At 47.1% G+C, this 18759-nt stretch overlaps 1 protein-coding gene across 4 annotated transcripts in view; it reads right to left on the bottom strand.

The window, feature by feature from the left end:
- Window positions 1-9931, bottom strand: part of SULF1 (sulfatase 1) — a 189997-nt gene extending 180066 nt beyond the window's left edge. For all 4 annotated transcript variants that reach the window (XM_075353196.1, XM_075353198.1, XM_075353197.1 and 1 more), the window contains exon 1: window positions 9722-9931. The gene's annotated coding sequence lies outside the window, so the exon portion shown is untranslated. The remainder of the gene's footprint in view (window positions 1-9721) is intronic.
- Window positions 9932-18759: the final 8828 nt, after the last annotated feature.

The raw sequence follows: 18759 nt of genomic DNA, 5'->3' as shown, positions 1-18759 counted from the left end.
TAAAACAGATCTGGTCATGTTAATAGCCATGTTGCTAAACATTTAAAGGAATTGTCCCATAAAGACAAATTATGAGTTTGGAACCCTGGATAGCTGAGGCGCTGCTTACAAGTCTCCTGGAGTGGCCCAATTGGGGGGGGGGAATGTGGTCATCTAAATGACAAATCATGGACAGACAATTCAAATGAAAGGTGCCGTATGATTCCATGATTTAACTACAGAGCTCGGCTCCAGGTAATATAGGAAGTCAAATTACGGTAAGTAGCCCCTATATGACGAGTTCAAGGCTTAATAGGACACTTGGAATGATTTATATAAAGTGGATAGCGAAGTATACCATACACAATCCTCCATTAAAAGACTACTTGACTTTCAGATTGCAGAGCGCTCCATCTTTCTGATCATCCTTCTTGTGCTTATCTACATTTTGCTGTCATGTGTTACTTTGCCTCTATGTCAATCTCCGTGAAACGGCAGAATGATCTCTGAAACCAAATATGTTCTAAGTAAGATTGACAGAGACTTAACCACTAATAATGTGATATCACGAATTGAAATACCAGTATCCTTGAGACAATGCTCCGCGCAGAGCTGACACTGTAACTCTAGCTGCAGGTATGGATGGATGTGTTCTTTATGCATGGAAACAACTAGAGCAACACAAAACCCAACTAAGTAGCCATGTAAAAACCAGAGAATGGCCAGTATGTGGTAGAAAGTAAAAATCTTAATTACCTGTACACCGAAGCTGAAATTGTGGCGTGGGCCAAGCTTCTAATTACCTTAGGAGAAGCTTATTTCATATCACTGAATAAAGTCACATTTCACTGGTATCTGGGAGTAAGTAGCAATGCTGTATTAGGCTGCGTGCCCACAATCAGGGGTCGTAGAGTTTTGTAAACAGAGTGTTATTGCTGCAACCAAAACACTGCGTTGTACAGTACAAGCACAGTGGATGGATTTCTAGAAATCTCACGTCCACTGACCTGTGGTGCGGCCTCCCGAGCTGCAGATCATCAATTGTTTTCTGCTGAGATGTGAGTGTTCTCTGCAAGGAGAACAAAGCGAGAGACCGCAACTGCCCAAGTCCGGGTCATGGGCACGAGCAGCTGCGATCTCCTGCAAAAGGATTAACTAAGTATTAACCTTAGGCTGGGGCCACAAAGGGATTACTGCGATCCCCTCGCATGACACTTGGCTCACGCTGGCAACACAGCAGAGCCGAGTGTCATGCGAGTGTCACTGCGACTGAGGTCCAATCGTGCGAGCGGACCTCAGCTGCGAGGGACGGTCAGGCACTGAGGAGGGGCGGGCCAGCACTGAGGAGGGGAGGGCTGGCACTGAGGAGGAGGGGAGGGCGGGATTTATCTCACTCTCGCCTCCGTAGCCGGCTATTGCCATTGTCGCCCTGCACTCACGTTACATCGGTGTACTGCGATCTTTCTCTCACCCCATACACGTGAATGGCTGCGAGAGAAACAATGATCGTAGCATGCTGCGATTGTTTTCTCAATCCGAATAGGGCTGAGAAAAATAAAAACCGCTCGTGTGCTGATACACAGGCTAAAATTGGTCCGAGTGGAATGCGATTTTTTTATCGCACTCCACTCGCACCGATTTTTCATGCCGTGTGGCTTAGGCCTTAGCCCCGAGGACGTCAGTGTGGTGAAACGTGTTGGGGAGGCTACTGATTGTCTTTTAAAATAGCAAATGCTGTGGTCATCTATTATGAGAACATATGAGCTAGCCATAAAGATAGGACTAGTGAGTCTAAATAGGGTATATGTACCGCCCTGCAGGCTTGGCTGGCTGCAGAGCAGCTTGGATCCGTGCTCTTACGGTAGGTGGCTCAAGCTCCTCACGGACCCGGGGGTCACGTCGCTCTGCAATGGGGTTGGAGCGACATGCAGGGACGTCGGTGGGGAGTTCCACGGCCGGGGCCGTGGTGGTTGGTAGGGGGATTTAAGTTCGTGACGCCACCCACGGGTTGTGGTGAATGGATGGACACCACAGCTGCCGTTGACTAGGCCTCCCGGGGATTGTGTTGCGCAGCTTGGTGTTGACCCCTCCGTGGGTAGGGGAGTGATGGTCCCAGGGGGCCTGAGGGAGGTGCTGAGGCAGGGGGAATGAATGGTGCTGGCGTGTCGGTGCGATGCGCGGCCCGAAGGCACTGGTGTACTCACTATGATACAACACACTGGAGTCTCTGGTAAACCAAACGGGATGATGAACGGTGCCCGCAGCAGCTTCCCCTTAACAGGTTGGTGGTTTCCGCCTTTCTCCTGCACCTCTTTAATGTGAACGTTATGACTCCTATGCCTAAACAACGGTAGTCCGCTCCCCGGCTTGCTGTGCATCGGGAGAGCCCTGTTTGCCCGCAGACGCTGGCCCCTTGGGTCTCTATGCCTTGGCGGTGGCTTTACCCTAATGGTTGTGCTGTTGTCTTCAGTCGGGTCTTGTGTGGGAAAGGTCCTAAAGTCTAGTCCTCAATCAGTTGACTCGACTCAGCCCTGTTGGTTCGGGGCTTCGTACTGGGTCTGAGTACCCCTCCTGGTGCTCCGGTTTCCAATCGGCTCCCCGGTTCGTTACCGGCGGGCCACCGCCCGACCCCGCTCCCTACGGTTCCACCGGCTGTAATCCCAGCTCCTGCAGGCGGCCACCACCATCTACCTCCTTGTGAGAGGTGACTGGCCTCCAACCCAGACACCTGGTAGACTATGGCAGGCCTGGTCACAGGTCTGCCCCTGAACTTGACTTCTCTCCTCCTCTGTCAAAACTAATAGTGTACTCCAAACTACTGTTCTTCCTGCCTCCAGGCCTGTGAACTCCTCGGTGGGCGGAGCAAACCACCTGCCCCCACCCCCCTGGTGTGGACATCAAACCTGGAGGGAGGTGACAAGGCTTTGAAGTTTGGCTGCTGTCACCTTTTTAGGGAGGGGGTGTGTGCGCGCATGGGACTACCTGGGAAGACCTGACTAGTCCAGGGCCTCACATATACCTTATGGTTTAAATGACTGCTCATGCAAATTAAGGTAGATCATAGCGCTCAGCGTTTTTAATGTCTGTCCCTTTATCTTAATAATTTAATTAAAAGTTATATATTATTTGATTAGCCTTAAGTTTAGGGATCTAATTGCCTTTTGGCAAACTAAATTTACTCCTGCAGAGGAGACTCGCGGCCCCACAGGTCAGGACCTGCTGTGACAGGATGCAGTGGATCCTGATCGTGTGCACATACCCTTATCGCCAGTGTATGTATTATCGTGTCTAAATATTTGTCTGTACATGTATCTTGTGTTTTTAATCCACTGACAAATCCTCATGTTTTTCAATATCACATTATTCAATCTGGCAATGTCCTATTCTGGAATTAGTGAGAAAAGAAGGTAAAATCAATGGTAAGAAATGAAGGCTTTGACTGTTCACATCTTGTGGATACGCTGCAAATTTTTGGGCACAAAATTTACACCAGATTATAACAACAGCAAAGTGGATGAGATTTTACCAAAGGTAAGAAAAAACAAAAAACAAAAAAAACAAAAAAAAAAAAACATTGTGTCCATGTGGAAATTGAGCTGTGGTACAGATTTTAAGGCTATGTGTCCACAGTAAAAGGTCCCTGCGGATTTTTTTGCCTGAAAATCCGCAACTTTCGCGGCAAATCCGCACCCGCGGATTTGCCGCGGATTTACCGCGGATTTTATTTTTTTTTTTTTCCCCATTCAAAACAGAAAATCCGCACCAAACAATTGACATGCTGCAGTTTGTTCCGCATCAAAATCCGCGGCAAAATCCGCAGCGGAAAAATCCGCAGCATGGGCACAGCATTTCCAAAATGCCATTGAAATGGCTGGGGAGTAGCTGTGCTGCAGATTTTCGGCAAATCCGCGCTAAATCCGCGTCAAAATCCGCGTCAAATCCGCGATAAATCCTGTAGCGTGGGCACATAGCCTAAAGGGGGTTCCTAGCCTTTGACTGGAGACTTGTAGCCTCTCTGTGACTGCAGACTTGTGAATCCTCACATTACTCACAGCTCGTACTGTGCACATTCTGCGGTATCAACGCCTACAGCAAGCGCTCATGTGACCACAAGTACGCAGTGTATGGTTTTGGCCACATTCTGACTAAACTCTATCTGGCCTCAATTAATACATTTGCATTGAGGGAGGTCTCACCTATCTAGTCAGCATAAGACCATATGTATGCACATCCCCTACTTGCAGTCACGTGCCCCTCGTCACCACCGGAGAATCTTGACAGTGCACAGTCTGCAGTCATACAGTTTGTAGCCGGACAACCCCTTTAGATTTGCAGCATGTCAATTTATGCAGCGGATTTTCACCACAAAATTTCAGACTATCCAATGAATTCTATTAGCGACGGATTGCCTCACATTTCATCAGTCGTTCGGACCGAGAAAACGGACAAAGTAACGTTTTTTGTCTAAGTAAAAAAAAAAAAATCTGACAGTGACTGATCCGTCGCCGTCCGTCATTTGATAGAATGGAAGCCTATGGGCGCAGGATCCGTCAAATGACGGAATCCGGCAATGGATTGTTTTTTTTTCCTTTGTTTTGTTTTTTTTTAACGGAGCATGCTCCAATTTATTTTATTTAGTATTAAATAGCCAACCAGTCGGATCCATCAAAAAAATGGATCAGTCGCATCAGTTTTTCCACAATCTACGACGGACCCGTCAAGCCAACGGATTGTGACTGACGGCAGAAAACTGATGTGTGAAAGGGGCCTAAGAGTAGGAGAGGGGAGAGGGGACAACCTGGTTATCCTGATGTCGCAAGTGTAGGGGGCTTGAGTAGACTTTCTACTATGAACAAAGGACAAAAGCCAAAAGACCACTACAAGAATGGCTGGGGGGGGGGGGGTGTTTGAGAAAAATAAAATAGTTGGGCCTTCCTGACCTGCAACGGGGAACATGTAGGGGGAGGGTACCACAATGCATTACATGTCCCCAACTCTCCGTCATCTAACAAAGACAGATGATACATTCACAAGACTATCCAAATTTAAAAAAAAAAACAAAAAAAAAAAAAAACGAACAACAAAAACACTCCCGGTGACTAGTCAATAAGTTATATGCACTCCTTCAAGGGATTGAGAACTAGCAATAACTTTTAATCTTTGTGTTTTTCCATGGGATTTCTTAAAAGAAATACCCCAAAATATCTGTCCCCCTGATTTCTACATAATCATGAGTCCTTAAGGAAAAGGAAACAAGGCTTATCAAAGTGACTCCTATTCTCTAAATTTGGCTGTATCTAATTACACGTTAGTAACGCCTTATACCCTAAATATGTCACTCTCTACAAGTCCTAGACTTGTAACAGGTTATTTATGGGGGTCATCAGTAATATGTCTCTGGGATTTAGAAATAGGTCTATAATGTATTTGACTATGGGGTAAAGGTTTGTTTCAGCCATAAAACATATTCCCAAAAATGTGACATGACAGCGGAGGTCACACATCAGTCCACATTACGGGCAGTGTTCTGTAGTTTCAATGCCATAAACCTTTTATGTTGAGACTAGGGATGATCGAATACTTTGACTATTCGGCTTCGCGAGTATTTTCCGAATACTTCGCCGCTATTCGAATATTCGATGCGCAATGTAAGTCTATGGGAAACCCGAACAACAACTATTCGGAACTATTCGGGCTTCCCATAGACTTGCATTGCACATCGAATAGTTGAATAGCGGCGAGGTATTCGTAAAATATTCGAAGCCGAATAATCAAAGTATTTGATCATCCCGTACAAGATTTCTCCCGTGCCTCTCCCGTACTCTGGAACGCTCTACCTCAGCATATCAGACTCTCCCCTACCGTGGAAAGCTTCAAGAGGAGCCTCAAGACCCACCTCTTCCAACAAGCCTACAACCTACAATAGCCCTCAGCCCAGTACAGCACTGCGCAACCAGCTCTGTCCTCACCTACTGTATCATCACCCATTCCCTGTAGACTGTGAGCCCTCGCGGGCAGGGTCCTCTCTCCTCCTGTACCTGTCTGTTTTGTACTGTTGATTGTTGTATGTACACCCCCTTTCACTTGTAAAGCACCATGGAATAAATGGTGCTATAATAATAAATAATAATCCCTAATTGAGACGTCAGATCAGACTGTCTTATGATAACAGTATTCAGTATGTGCCATAAGAGGCCTCACAATGTACACAGGCAATAATTTAATCCTTATATTAGGGATTTTGGTCACTCTTGATAGTAAAGAGCTATGGAATAAATGGTGCTATACTAATAATTTTATCAAATGTTGGCCACATCTTTAGAAACATGAGAAATTTACAATATTGAGTTTTTCATGAGATTTTATTCATTTTTCACCTGTGATAACATTTATTATCTGCTCTTACATTGCAATCAGAAGCAGCCCCTGAGCCATGAAGAAACAAGCCCGAACACATTGGGGCACATGCAGGTAGATCCAGTGACAGGCATAAATAATACAGCTGCATTACCTGCGCGGTTTAGCGGAGATGTCACAGTCCGGTTATTCACACAATGTTGTTATTTGTGAATAATGAAACCTCAGGGATTTGGTAGCTCTCGCTCCCCAGAGGGGTAGATCTGGTTTAGCAGATATCCTGCATCCCTCATACACAATACTAACCTAGAAATGGCAGGCACCAGGTAGCAGCAATGTAATGGCAGGCACCAGGTAGCAGCAATGTAATGGCAGGCACCAGGTAGCAGCAATGTAATGGCAGGCACCAGGTAGCAGCAATGTAATGGCAGGCACCAGGTAGCAGCAATGTAATGGCAGGCACCAGGTAGCAGCGATGTAATGGCAGGCACCAGGTAGCAGCAATGTAATGGCAGGCACCAGGTAGCAGCAATGTAATGGCAGGCACCAGGTAGGAGCAATGTAATGGCAGGCACCAGGTAGGAGCAATGTAATGGCAGGCACCAGGTAGCAGCAATGTAATGGCAGGCACCAGGTAGCAGCAATGTAATGGCAGGCACCAGGTAGCAGCAATGTAATGGCAGGCACCAGGTAGCAGCGATGTAATGGCAGGCACCAGGTAGCAGCAATGTAATGGCAGGCACCAGGTAGCAGCAATGTAAGGGCAGGCACCAGGTAGCAGCAATGTAATGGCAGGCACCAGGTAGGAGCAATGTAATGGCAGGCACCAGGTAGCAGCAATGTAATGGCAGGCACCAGGTAGCAGCAATGTAATGGCAGGCACCAGGTAGCAGCAATGTAATGGCAGGCACCAGGTAGGAGCAATGTAAGGGCAGGCACCAGGTAGCAGCAATGTAAGGGCAGGCACCAGGTAGCAGCAATGTAAGGGCAGGCACCAGGTAGCAGCAATGTAAGGGCAGGCACCAGGTAGCAGCAATGTAAGGGCAGGCACCAGGTAGCAGCAATGTACACTGCACACAATCCACTCTATGAGGATGGAATTAGGAGGCAGATAGGAGACTGTCACCAGAATTTACATTTACAGGAAAGCAAATAAACACATAATGAAGGAATCAGGCGGAGAGGCAGTCAGTGTGAGAGGCAGTCAGTGTGGTGGGGACATAATAGTGCACTAATGAGGTGTAACACCTACACACCAACCATTTCCTCTTTATACAAGTGGCACTTTAACCCTTACATTACAGCCATGTATTGTACTGATGGGGAAAACCTCAAATCAGTATCAATCAGTATCACTGGATGGAGCGGAGGATTTCAGATCACATATTATAACACCATTACTACAATGTAATCCAAAGCCATCTCTGTCACCAGTGTCTAGAATCAGCAGATCTACAGCAAGAACTTGATCAAACTCATTGCAATGACAATGCATGGTTTTACATAGGACTGCAGATCAACCTGTTATATTAACTGAACTCAGTTATAGTACACATACAAGTTAGATGTACTAGATTACATTAGTCCCAACCCACAATATATTATTTTACATAGGACTGCAGATGTAGTAGATTACATTAGTCCCAGACCACAATATATTATTTTGCATAGGACTGCAGATGAAACTGTCATATTATTTGAAGTCATAACATACAACACAACTGTAGTAGATTACATTAGTCTCTACTCACAAAATATTATTTTACATAGGACTGCAGATGAACCTGTTGTATGTGTATTATGAGTTCAAATAATACAAGTCAGTTGTAGTAGACGGCATTAGTCTCTACCCAAAAATATTTTACATAGGACTGCAGATGTAGAAGATTACATTAGTCCTGACCCTCAGTAAATTATTTTACATAAGACTGCAGATGAACCGGTTACATTATCTGAACTGAGATATCAATACACATAAAAAGTCAGCTGTAGCAGATTACATTAGTCCCTACCAGGACTGCAGATGACTTATTATCTTAACTCAGTTCTACACATACAAGTCAGATGTAGTAGATTACATTAGTCCCTACCCACAATAATTCATTATTTTACATAGGACTGCAGATGAACCTGTTACACATACAAGTCAGATATAGTAGATTACATTAGTCCTGACTCAATATTTTTTTTTACATAGGACTGCAGGTAATCAGTTATAGGAGGAAAGAAGACTTCGGTCCACCAAGTTCAATTTTTCTTCACCGTTATACCATTATATGTTCTTTGTCACTAAATTATCTATAACCCACAATGCCATTATATTACGGAGTTATTTTGTAATCAATACACAAACAGCTCTGCTACATGCATTTAGCTATTAATATACATATAGCAGAGCTGCATTCGTCACCATTTGTCCCAACTCAATGGAGTACTATAGGTATTTTCCATAGGACTGCATATGAACCTATTATATTATCACAACTCAGTTATTCTAATAAATATACAAGTCAGATGTAGTAGATTATATTAGTCCTGACCCACAATAAATTATTGTACATAGGACTGCAGATGAACCCTTTATATTGTCTGTCATTATAATACACATACAAGTCAGCTCTTCTACTTCTATCCAGATGTAGTAGATTACTAGATGGACTTAGTTCTTTTTTAACCTATGTAACATTACTCCTGACCCACAATATATTATTATTTTACATAGGACTGCAAATAATCAATTACATAGGATGAAAAAAACAAAAAAAAAAAACCAGACTTGGGTCCATCAAGTTCAACCTTTCTTCAGCATTATACATTCTGTCACTAAATTGTCTATAACCCACAATGCCATTATTGCGGAATTATTGTAACTCAATACACAAAACAGCTCTGCTACATGCAATTAGCTATTAATATAGATATAGCAGAGTTGCATTTGTAGCAACCCAATGGAATAGCACAACAGGTATTTTACATAGGACTGCTGATCCTCTCGGATGGTTATGGTGCACAGAAGGGGACAGTGCCCACTCCACCAGCACCCTTTCCACACACCAGTAGAAGTTACTGACCTGTGTAATAGGTATTTATTGTTTTTACTGTATCCACTATAAAAGTTACAAACTCCTTATAACAAGTGATGAAGAACAAGTGACAAACACTTCTGAATAATTCAGGGAGCTCTTTAACCCCTGCGTGACTGGGCCTGCCTAATAAGAAGCAGGTAAGCTGAGCCTTCATGTATGTCCTTCCCTAAGGCTCCAGACAGGAGACCCTGGGAACAGGGGGATGAGGCTGCAGACAGGGCGACTGCCCAGCCGGCACCTTCTGCCTCCTGTCCTCCTGGAGCCGGCAGCAGTAGTGACTAGAAGACATGGCACTGTACCTGAAGAAGCTCCTGGGGTGTCCCCTTCACTGGCAGAAGACCACACAGCTCCAGCACTGCAGCCTCCCTGCTCTAATCCCCACTCCAGCGTGATGACACACTCTAACCCCAACCATCTGTTGAAACACGTCCCGCAGCACTCAGCACTCTGCTATGTCAGGACAGGCTGCCCAATCCAGGCTCTGGGGCTGGCTGTCTTCTATAGCTGCAGGTCTGCACACAAGTAACCTGAGATAGCAGAGGGGAGCTCTATAAGAAGAGTCTGAGGGAGTGGGAGGGAGGTGCTGGTGGGGAAGGTACAGAGGGTGTGATCACATCTGATGGCCACTTGTGTTCATTCTCACAGCAACCCCCCTCATTCCCCTGGGACCACTAGGACCCTTTCCAAGTGAAATCATCGTTTTATGGTTATTGGTGGTCATTTCCTGTGAAGGACAAGCACGGTTTTGAGGGTCTAGGGTAGTAATGGCCAAGTAGGGGCTCTGAGCTGAGCCCTGGGGGTCAACACTTCCCCTGACATTAATTACTGCTCCCTGCATTCCTGGGTAAGTAATGCAATAAGGGGCATACACTCAGCAATTAGTGCCCACACTGCAGGGCTCAGCATTCAGTGCCCACACTGCAGGGCTCAGCATTCAGTGCCCACACTGCAGGGCTCAGCATTCAGTGCCCACACTGCAGGGCTCAGCATTCAGTGCCCACACTGCAGGGCTCAGCATTCAGTGCCCACACTGCAGGGCTCAGCATTCAGTGCCCAAACTGCAGGGCTCAGCATTCAGTGCCCACACTGCAGGGCTCAGCATTCAGTGCCCACACTGCAGGGCTCAGCATTCAGTGCCCACACTGCAGGGCTCAGCATTCAGTGCCCACACTGCAGGGCTCAGCATTCAGTGCCCACACTGCAGGGCTCAGCATTCAGTGCCCACACTGCAGGGCTCAGCATTCAGTGCCCACACTGCAGGGCTCAGCATTCAGTGCCCACACTGCAGGGCTCAGCATTCAGTGCCCACACTGCAGGGCTCAGCATTCAGTGCCCACACTGCAGGGCTCAGTATTCAGTGCCCACACAGCAGGGCTCAGCTTCAGTACCCACACTGCAGGGCTCAGCTTCAGTGCCCACACAGCAGGGCTCAGTATTCAGTGCCCACACTGCAGGGCTCAGCATTCAGTGCCCAAACTGCAGGGCTCAGCATTCAGTGCCCACACTGCAGGGCTCAGCATTCAGTGCCCACACTGCAGGGCTCAGTATTCAGTGCCCACACAGCAGGGCTCAGCTTCAGTGCCCACACTGCAGGGCTCAGCATTCAGTGCCCACACTGCAGGGCTCAGTATTCAGTGCCCACACTGCAGGGCTCATCTTCAGTGCCCACACAACAGGGCTCAGTATTCAGTGCCCACACTGCAGGGCTCATCTTCAGTGCCCACACAGCAGGGCTCAGCATTCAGTGCCCACCCTGCAGGGCTCATCTTCAGTGCCCACACTGCAGGGCTCAGTATTCAGTGCCCACACTGCAGGGCTCCGCTTCAGTGCCCACACTGCAGGGCTCAGCATTCAGTGCCCACACTGCAGGGCTCAGCTTCAGTGCCCACACTGCAGGGCTCAGCTTCAGTGCCCACACTACAGGGCTCAGCTTCAGTGCCCACACTGCAGGGCTCATCTTCAGTGCCCACACAGCAGGGCTCAGTATTCAGTGCCCACACTGCAGGGCTCAGCTTCAGTGCCCACACTACAGGGCTCAGCTTCAGTGCCCACACTGCAGGGCTCATCTTCAGTGCCCACACAGCAGGGCTCAGTATTCAGTGCCCACACTGCAGGGCTCAGCATTCAGTGCCCACACTGCAGGGCTCATCTTCAGTGCCCACACAGCAGGGCTCATCTTCAGTGCCCACACAGCAGGGCTCATCTTCAGTGCCCACACTACAGGGCTCAGTATTCAGTGCCCACACTGCAGGGCTCAGCTTCAGTGCCCACACTGCAGGGCTCAGTATTCAGTGCCCACACTGCAGGGCTCAGCTTCAGTGCCCACACTGCAGGGCTCAGTATTCAGTGCCCACACTGCAGGGCTCAGCTTCAGTGCCCACACTGCAGGGCTCAGCATTCAGTGCCCACACTGCAGGGCTCAGCTTCAGTGACTTGGCACACACATTTATATTGATGCTCTGTACCCAGCAGTAGATGATCATAAGGAGCATTTACTTCCAACACAACTCCTTGAGTAATTCTTAGTTGTTACATAGTTAAAATCTACAAAACAATAAATAAATAAATAATGAGCTGGAACAAAAATTGGTATAAGAGTAAAACGCGTATAGTTAAAAGCTATCCTGCTGCTTCTTGGGTATATCTTTTTCTATCAGAGCTGTGATTCCATCAATGCAGAAGTCAGAACACTTAGGATGAAAATCAGTGGTGACTGAATTAGCTGATACCCAGCTTTCCAAGAAGCTGATGGAGCTAACAAAGGGTTAAAAAAAAGTTTTCATTTGGAACATATTTGTTATATTTAGGGCAAATTGCGCCTTGTGGTGATTAACAAATTAATGTCAACTTCAGCAGTGCTCATTGTGAATCAATTAAAGAAACTGTCAGTGTTACATATGTACAAGTAAGTGCATCACATGCACCAGTCACATAAAGAGTTAATACACCGAGCAGCAGCATTTGCTTTGAAGGAAGAAAAAAAGAAAATGAGAAGCAGTGATTCAATTGGACTCATTGGGATCCCAGGAGTTGCCTGTCTGCCCCTCACACATCACCGCAAGCATTCACTTCTTTATTACTGCTTGAACATGCTGCAAAGAGAAGGGGGACAATGGCAGCCAGCAGGATTTCATGTAACAACACATGGCCAGTGCATGCAAGTTCACAGTTCAGCTAATTGAAAAGAAAAAAAGGGGAGGGGGTCATAGAATAATCATGAAGTCTTGCTGCTGCCATCGGGAAAAGGCTTTAGTTAAAACGCCATTTACATCTATTTTAACAAAAAATGGAAAAAGAAATCAATTCCGAAATAAATAATAAACTTCCTGCGGAAAACGAAATACAATAATAATTCAGATTTCTGGAAAAACCTATAAGTGCGGATGATTCCAGGTTTCACATTATTTTCTACAATCTCTCATTGTGATATTATTATTATTATTTATTGTTATTATTATTATTATTGTTATTTATTATTATAACGCCATTTATTCCATGGCGCTTTACAAGTGAAAGAGGGTATACGTAAAACAATCATTAACAGTACAAAACAGACTGGTACAGGAGGAGAGAGGACCCTGCCCGCGAGGGCGCACAGTCTACAGGGAATGGGTGATGGTACGATAGGTGAGGACAGAGCTGGTTGTGCAGTGCTGTACTGGACTGAGGGCTATTGTAGGTTGTAGGCTTGTTGGAAGAGGTGGGTCTTCAGGTTCCTCTTGAAACTTTCCACGGTAGGGGAGAGTCTGATATGCTGAGGTTGAGCGTTCCAGAGTATGGGGGAGGCGCAGGAGAAATCTTGTACGCGATTGTGGGAAGAGGAGATAAGAGAGGAGTAGAGAAGGAGATCTTGTGAGGATCTGAGGCTGCATGCAGGTAGGTACCGGGAGACTAGGTCACAGATGTAGGGAGGAGACAGGTTGTGGATGGCTTTGTATGTCATGGTTAATGTTTTGAACTGGAGTCGTTGGGCAATGGGAAGCCAGTGAAGGGATTGGCAGAGTGGCGAGGCTAGGGAATAGCGAGGGGAGAGGTGGATTAAGCGGGCCGCAGAGTTTAGGATAGATTGGAGGGGTGCAAGAGTGTTGGAAGGGAGGCCAGAGAGCAGGAGGTTGCAGTAGTCGAGGCGGGAGATGATGAGGGCATGCATTAATGTTTTTGCTGATTCTTGGTTAAGGAAAGCACGGATACAGGAGATATTTTTTAGCTGTAGTCTGCATGAGGTGAAGAGGGCTTGGATGTATGGCTTGAAGGATAGAGCAGAGTCAAGGGTTACTCCAAGGTAACGAGCTTGTGAGACTGGTGAGAGTGATCAACCATCAAGTTTGATGGAAAGGCTTGTTATGGGAGTTGAGTGAGGAGGAGGAAAGACAAAGTGTTTCCATAGGGTTCCAAATAATCTTAGCAACTAAGTATCAAAATGGACAAAACTTAAAACAAATACCCAAAAATCATCAAATAATACCACAAGGAAAAAAAATGAAAAGTAATCTAAACTATGCAAATGACAAAAGGGCTTTTAATCTTTCACTGGACACCAGTAATAATGATAAATAACAATTTTTCATTTCTAGGACAAAAAGAGAAATATAAATTGTTAAATACTTGGATCATTTAGCTCACATTTACCTAAAATGATTCTATTTTTTTTTTTTCAATTTTTGACACTCCTTTATGTTACAAAGTTGCTCACTGGCTTGAATGAAGGAAAATCTACAAGTGCATCTCAATAAATTAGAATATCCTCAAAAAGTTCATTTATTTCAGTAATTCAATGCAAAAAGGGAAACACATATATTATATTATATAGAGTCATTACACACAGAGGATCTATTTCAAGTGTTTATTTCTGTTAATGTTGATGATTATGGCTTACAGCCAATGAAAACCCAAAAGTCATTATCTCAGAAAATTTAAATATTATATAAGACCAACTGAAAAAATAATTTTAAACTCAGAAATGTTGAAAAGTCTGTACAGTAAATGCCCGCAATCCTTAAGTCGGAGCTCCTTGGCATGAATTACTGCATCAATGCGGCGTGGCATGGAGGCGATGAGCCTGTGGCACTGCTGAGGTGTTATGGAAGCCCAGGTTGCTTTGATAGCAGCCTTCAGCTCATTTGCATTGTTGGGTCTGGTGTCTCTCATCTTCCTCTTGGCAATACCCCATAGATTCTCTATGGGGTTTAGGTCAGGCGGGTTTGCTGGCCAATCAAGCACAGTGATACTTTTGGCAGTGTGGACAGGTACCAAGTCCTGCTCTAAAATGAAATTTCTATCTCCAAAAAGCTTGTCAGCAGAGGGAAGCATGAAGTGCTCTAAAATTTCCTGGTAGATGGCTGCGATGACTTAGGTTTTGATAAAACACAGTGGACCTACACCAGCAGATGACATGGCTCCCCAAACCATCACTGATTGTGGAAACTTCACACTAGACCTCAAGCAGCTTGGTGCCTTTCTACTCTTCTTCCAGACGCTGGGACCTTGATTTTCATGTGAAATGCAAAATTTACTTTCATCTGAAAACAACACCTTGGACCACTGAGCAACAGTCCAGTTATTTTTCACCTTGGGCCAGGTAAGACACTTCTGGCATTGTCTATTGGTCATGAGTGGCCTGACACAAGGAATGTGACAGTTGTAGCCCATGTCCTGGATACGTCTGTGTGTGTTGGCTCATGAAGCACTGACTGTTAGAACTGGTAACCATGGACGATCACAAAAAAATCACATTAATCAGGAAAAAACAAAACCACAAGAGTAGTTGGAAACTAAGCTAACTGCAATCCCTTATCTATTGGACAATACTAGAAGTAGCAGTGGGATGTTCCTAACAACACATCTAGACACCTCGTCACTGCCGGAGAAACTTGCTACACCTCAAAGATAGAAATGAGGAATCCTAACTTGCCTTGGAGCAGTCCCCAAAGGAATAGCAAGCCCCCAACATGTAACGATGGTAACGTAAGAAAACACAATACACAGATAGAAAATATAGATTAGCAAAGGTGAGGCCCGACTTACTAGATACAACAGGACAGGAAAGATAACTGATTGCAGCCAGCAAAAAACCCTGAAAAAAATACCAAATTCCTGATAGAAAAAAAGTCCTAAGACCAAACGGTCTTTTCCCCACTATATCAGGTACTCTTGTGCCAGACACTTTAAACGATACTGCAGATATAAAGGGAAGAAACAAAATCACAGAACAAATAAAATTCAAAAGTACAAAGAATCAAAACCAGAACAGGGAGAAACTCCCTTTATTGCTGAAGGAACTGCCATCTCAAAAATAGCAGAGAGACAGATCCTCACATACAAGAAAACAAACATAGAACAAAATGGAAACAAAAACACAAACACCCGTAGGTGCAAAACCAGCAAAAGAGAAAACCAGCAGACTTATCTGGAGTGAATTCTGGCGCAGGATAAATACAGGAAATAGAAGGACAAACTCCAAACCATCTTCAGAGGCAGAAGGAAACATTTATCACCGGCAGCAGCCAAGCAGAAACTGCTCTGTTAAATACACCAGGCTGATCTACAATAGGACTTCCTGGATTCCAAATTAATTCCAACACCTGTTTAAGTCACAGATTCAGACTCAGCTTCATTACCATTCTTGGCCATCAGAGGGAGCTCCACACCACTCGAATGACATTCACAACAACTGACTCCAGGCAGCAGTCCACTTCTTGTGAATTTCCCCCAAATTTTTGAATGGCCTTTTCTTAACAATCCTTTCAAGGCTGCAGTTATCCTGGTTGCTTGTGCACCTTTTTCTACCACACTTTTTCCTTCCACTCAACTTTCCATTAATACGCTTGGATACAGCACTCTGAGAACAGCCAGCTTCTTTAGCAATGACCTTTTGTGGTTTACCCTCCTTGTGGAGTGTGTCAATGACTGCCTTCTGGACATCTGTCAAGTCAGCAGTCTTCCCAATGATTGTGTAGCCTACTGAACTAGACTAAAGGGGCAATTTTAAAAGCTTAGGAAGACTTTGCAGGTGTTATGTAATAATTATTCTAATTTTCTGAGATAATGACTTGCATTTTCATTGGCTGTAAGCCATAATCATCAATATTAACAGAAATAAACACTTGAAATAGATCACTCTGTTTGTAATTACTCTATCTATATATATAATTGCCTTATTCTGTCTGTCTGTCTGTCTGTCATGCTCCAAAATTGTGTCACCGTGACAGTGTCACCGTGACATGTCCTTACGGTGACACAAAGCTGATTGGCCGCTGGGCTCGCCATGGCCCCGCCCCCCCACACCGATTGGCCGCTCGCCCAGGCTGCGCCCCCACACGGATTGGCCAGCCGCTCGCCCAGCCTCCGCCCCCCCACAGATTGGCCTCTCGCCCCGGCACCCTGCAGGCATTGGCAATTCGGCCACGCCACGCCCCGCCCCCCTCACGCAACGCACGTTAGCTCTGGCCCCGCCCACCTCCCCCCGCGCATTCCCCGAACTGACAGGGCTGTCACGGAGGTGAGTACTGTACTCCCCCCACCCTCTCCCCCCCCCGCGCATTCCCCGAACTGACACGGCTGTTAAGGGGGGTGAGTACTGTACTCCCCCCCCCCCATCCCCCATCCCCCGCTCGCACGGGAGTGGTGTGGGCTCCCGTGCGAGCGGGGGACGGGATACGTTGGCATGGTTACAAGCGCATCGAGGTCCTGTAGCGGCGGAAGATCCACACGCACACACACACACACACACACATCAGCTCACACTCACTCTCACACTCACTCTCACACACACCTCACACACACATCACATCGCATCCACACACTCACAGCATCCGGCGATATCCCTTGCTTCTCGGCCTCGATACTGTGCTGTTGTGACCTTCCAGGACCTGACGGAGGATCACATGGCCAGAAGCATGTGGTATCTCCGGATGTTGTGACTGTGAGCGCGTATGTGCGATATCGTCAGTGTCTGCGTGTGTGAGTGTATGCGATCGGGTGTGTGTGTGTCGGGATCGGGTGTGTGTGAGTGGATGCGATCGTGTGTGTGAGTGGATGCGATCGTGTGTGTGAGTGGATGCGATCGTGTGTGTGAGTGTCGGGATCGGGTGTGTGTGAGTGTATGCGATCGTGTGTGTGAGTGGATGCGATCGTGTGTGTGAGTGTCGCCAGAGGAGGGAGCAGAGAGGGGCTGAGGCTGGGGACAGAGAGGGGCTGAGGCTGGGGACAGAGAGGGGCTGAGGCTGGGGACAGAGAGGGGCTGAGGCTGGGGACAGAGAGGGGCTGAGGCTGGGGACAGAGAGGGGATGATCTTGGGGACAGAAGGCTGATGCTGCGGGTAGAGAGGCTGATGCTGGTGCAGCATGGGGGATGGATTACAATGGGGGGTGCGCAGCATGGGGGATGGAGCACGTTTGGGAGTGCGCAGCATGGCGGATGGAGCACGTTTGGGAGTGCGCAGCATGGCGGATGGAGCACGTTTGGGAGTGCGCAGCATGGCGGATGGAGCACGTTTGGGAGTGCGCAGCATGGCGGATGGAGCACGTTTGGGAGTGCGCAGCATGGCGGATGGAGCACGCTTGGGAGTGCGCAGCATGGCGGATGGAGCACGTTTGGGAGTGCGCAGCATGGCGGATGGAGCACGTTTGGGAGTGCGCAGCATGGCGGATGGAGCACGTTTGGGAGTGCGCAGCATGGCGGATGGAGCACGTTTGGGAGTGCGCAGCATGGCGGATGGAGCACGTTTGGGAGTGCGCAGCATGGCGGATGGAGCACGTTTGGGAGTGCGCAGCATGGCGGATGGAGCACGTTTGGGAGTGCGCAGCATGGCGGATGGAGCACGTTTGGGAGTGCGCAGCATGGCGGATGGAGCACGTTTGGGAGTGCGCAGCATGGCGGATGGAGCACGTTTGGGAGTGCGCAGCATGGCGGATGGAGCACGTTTGGGAGTGCGAAGCATGGCGGATGGAGCACGTTTGGGAGTGCGCAGCCTGGCGGATGGAGCACGTTTGGGAGTGCGCAGCATGGCGGATGGTGCACGTTTGGGAGTGCGCAGCATGGCGGATGGTGCACGTTTGGGAGTGCGCAGCATGGCGGATGGAGCACGATGGGAAGTGCACAACACACCACACACACACACACACACTGGGAACCACAAACAACTGCCCTACACAGACACCTACACACACAGACAACGCTGCACACACACAACACCCAACACACAAACACCGCGGCACACACAAATATACGCACATACCGCACAACACACACATTGCACAAAACATACCTCCCCCCAAAACACACCACACACACACAAACCGCGCAACACACAACGCTACAGACACACAGCGCTCCACAA

This window comes from Anomaloglossus baeobatrachus, chromosome 6, assembly GCF_048569485.1.
Source record: "Anomaloglossus baeobatrachus isolate aAnoBae1 chromosome 6, aAnoBae1.hap1, whole genome shotgun sequence".
Taxonomy (NCBI): Eukaryota; Metazoa; Chordata; class Amphibia; order Anura; family Aromobatidae; genus Anomaloglossus; species Anomaloglossus baeobatrachus.
Note: the sequence above shows the minus strand (reverse complement) of the source record. Positions and strands in the feature narration are given on the sequence as shown.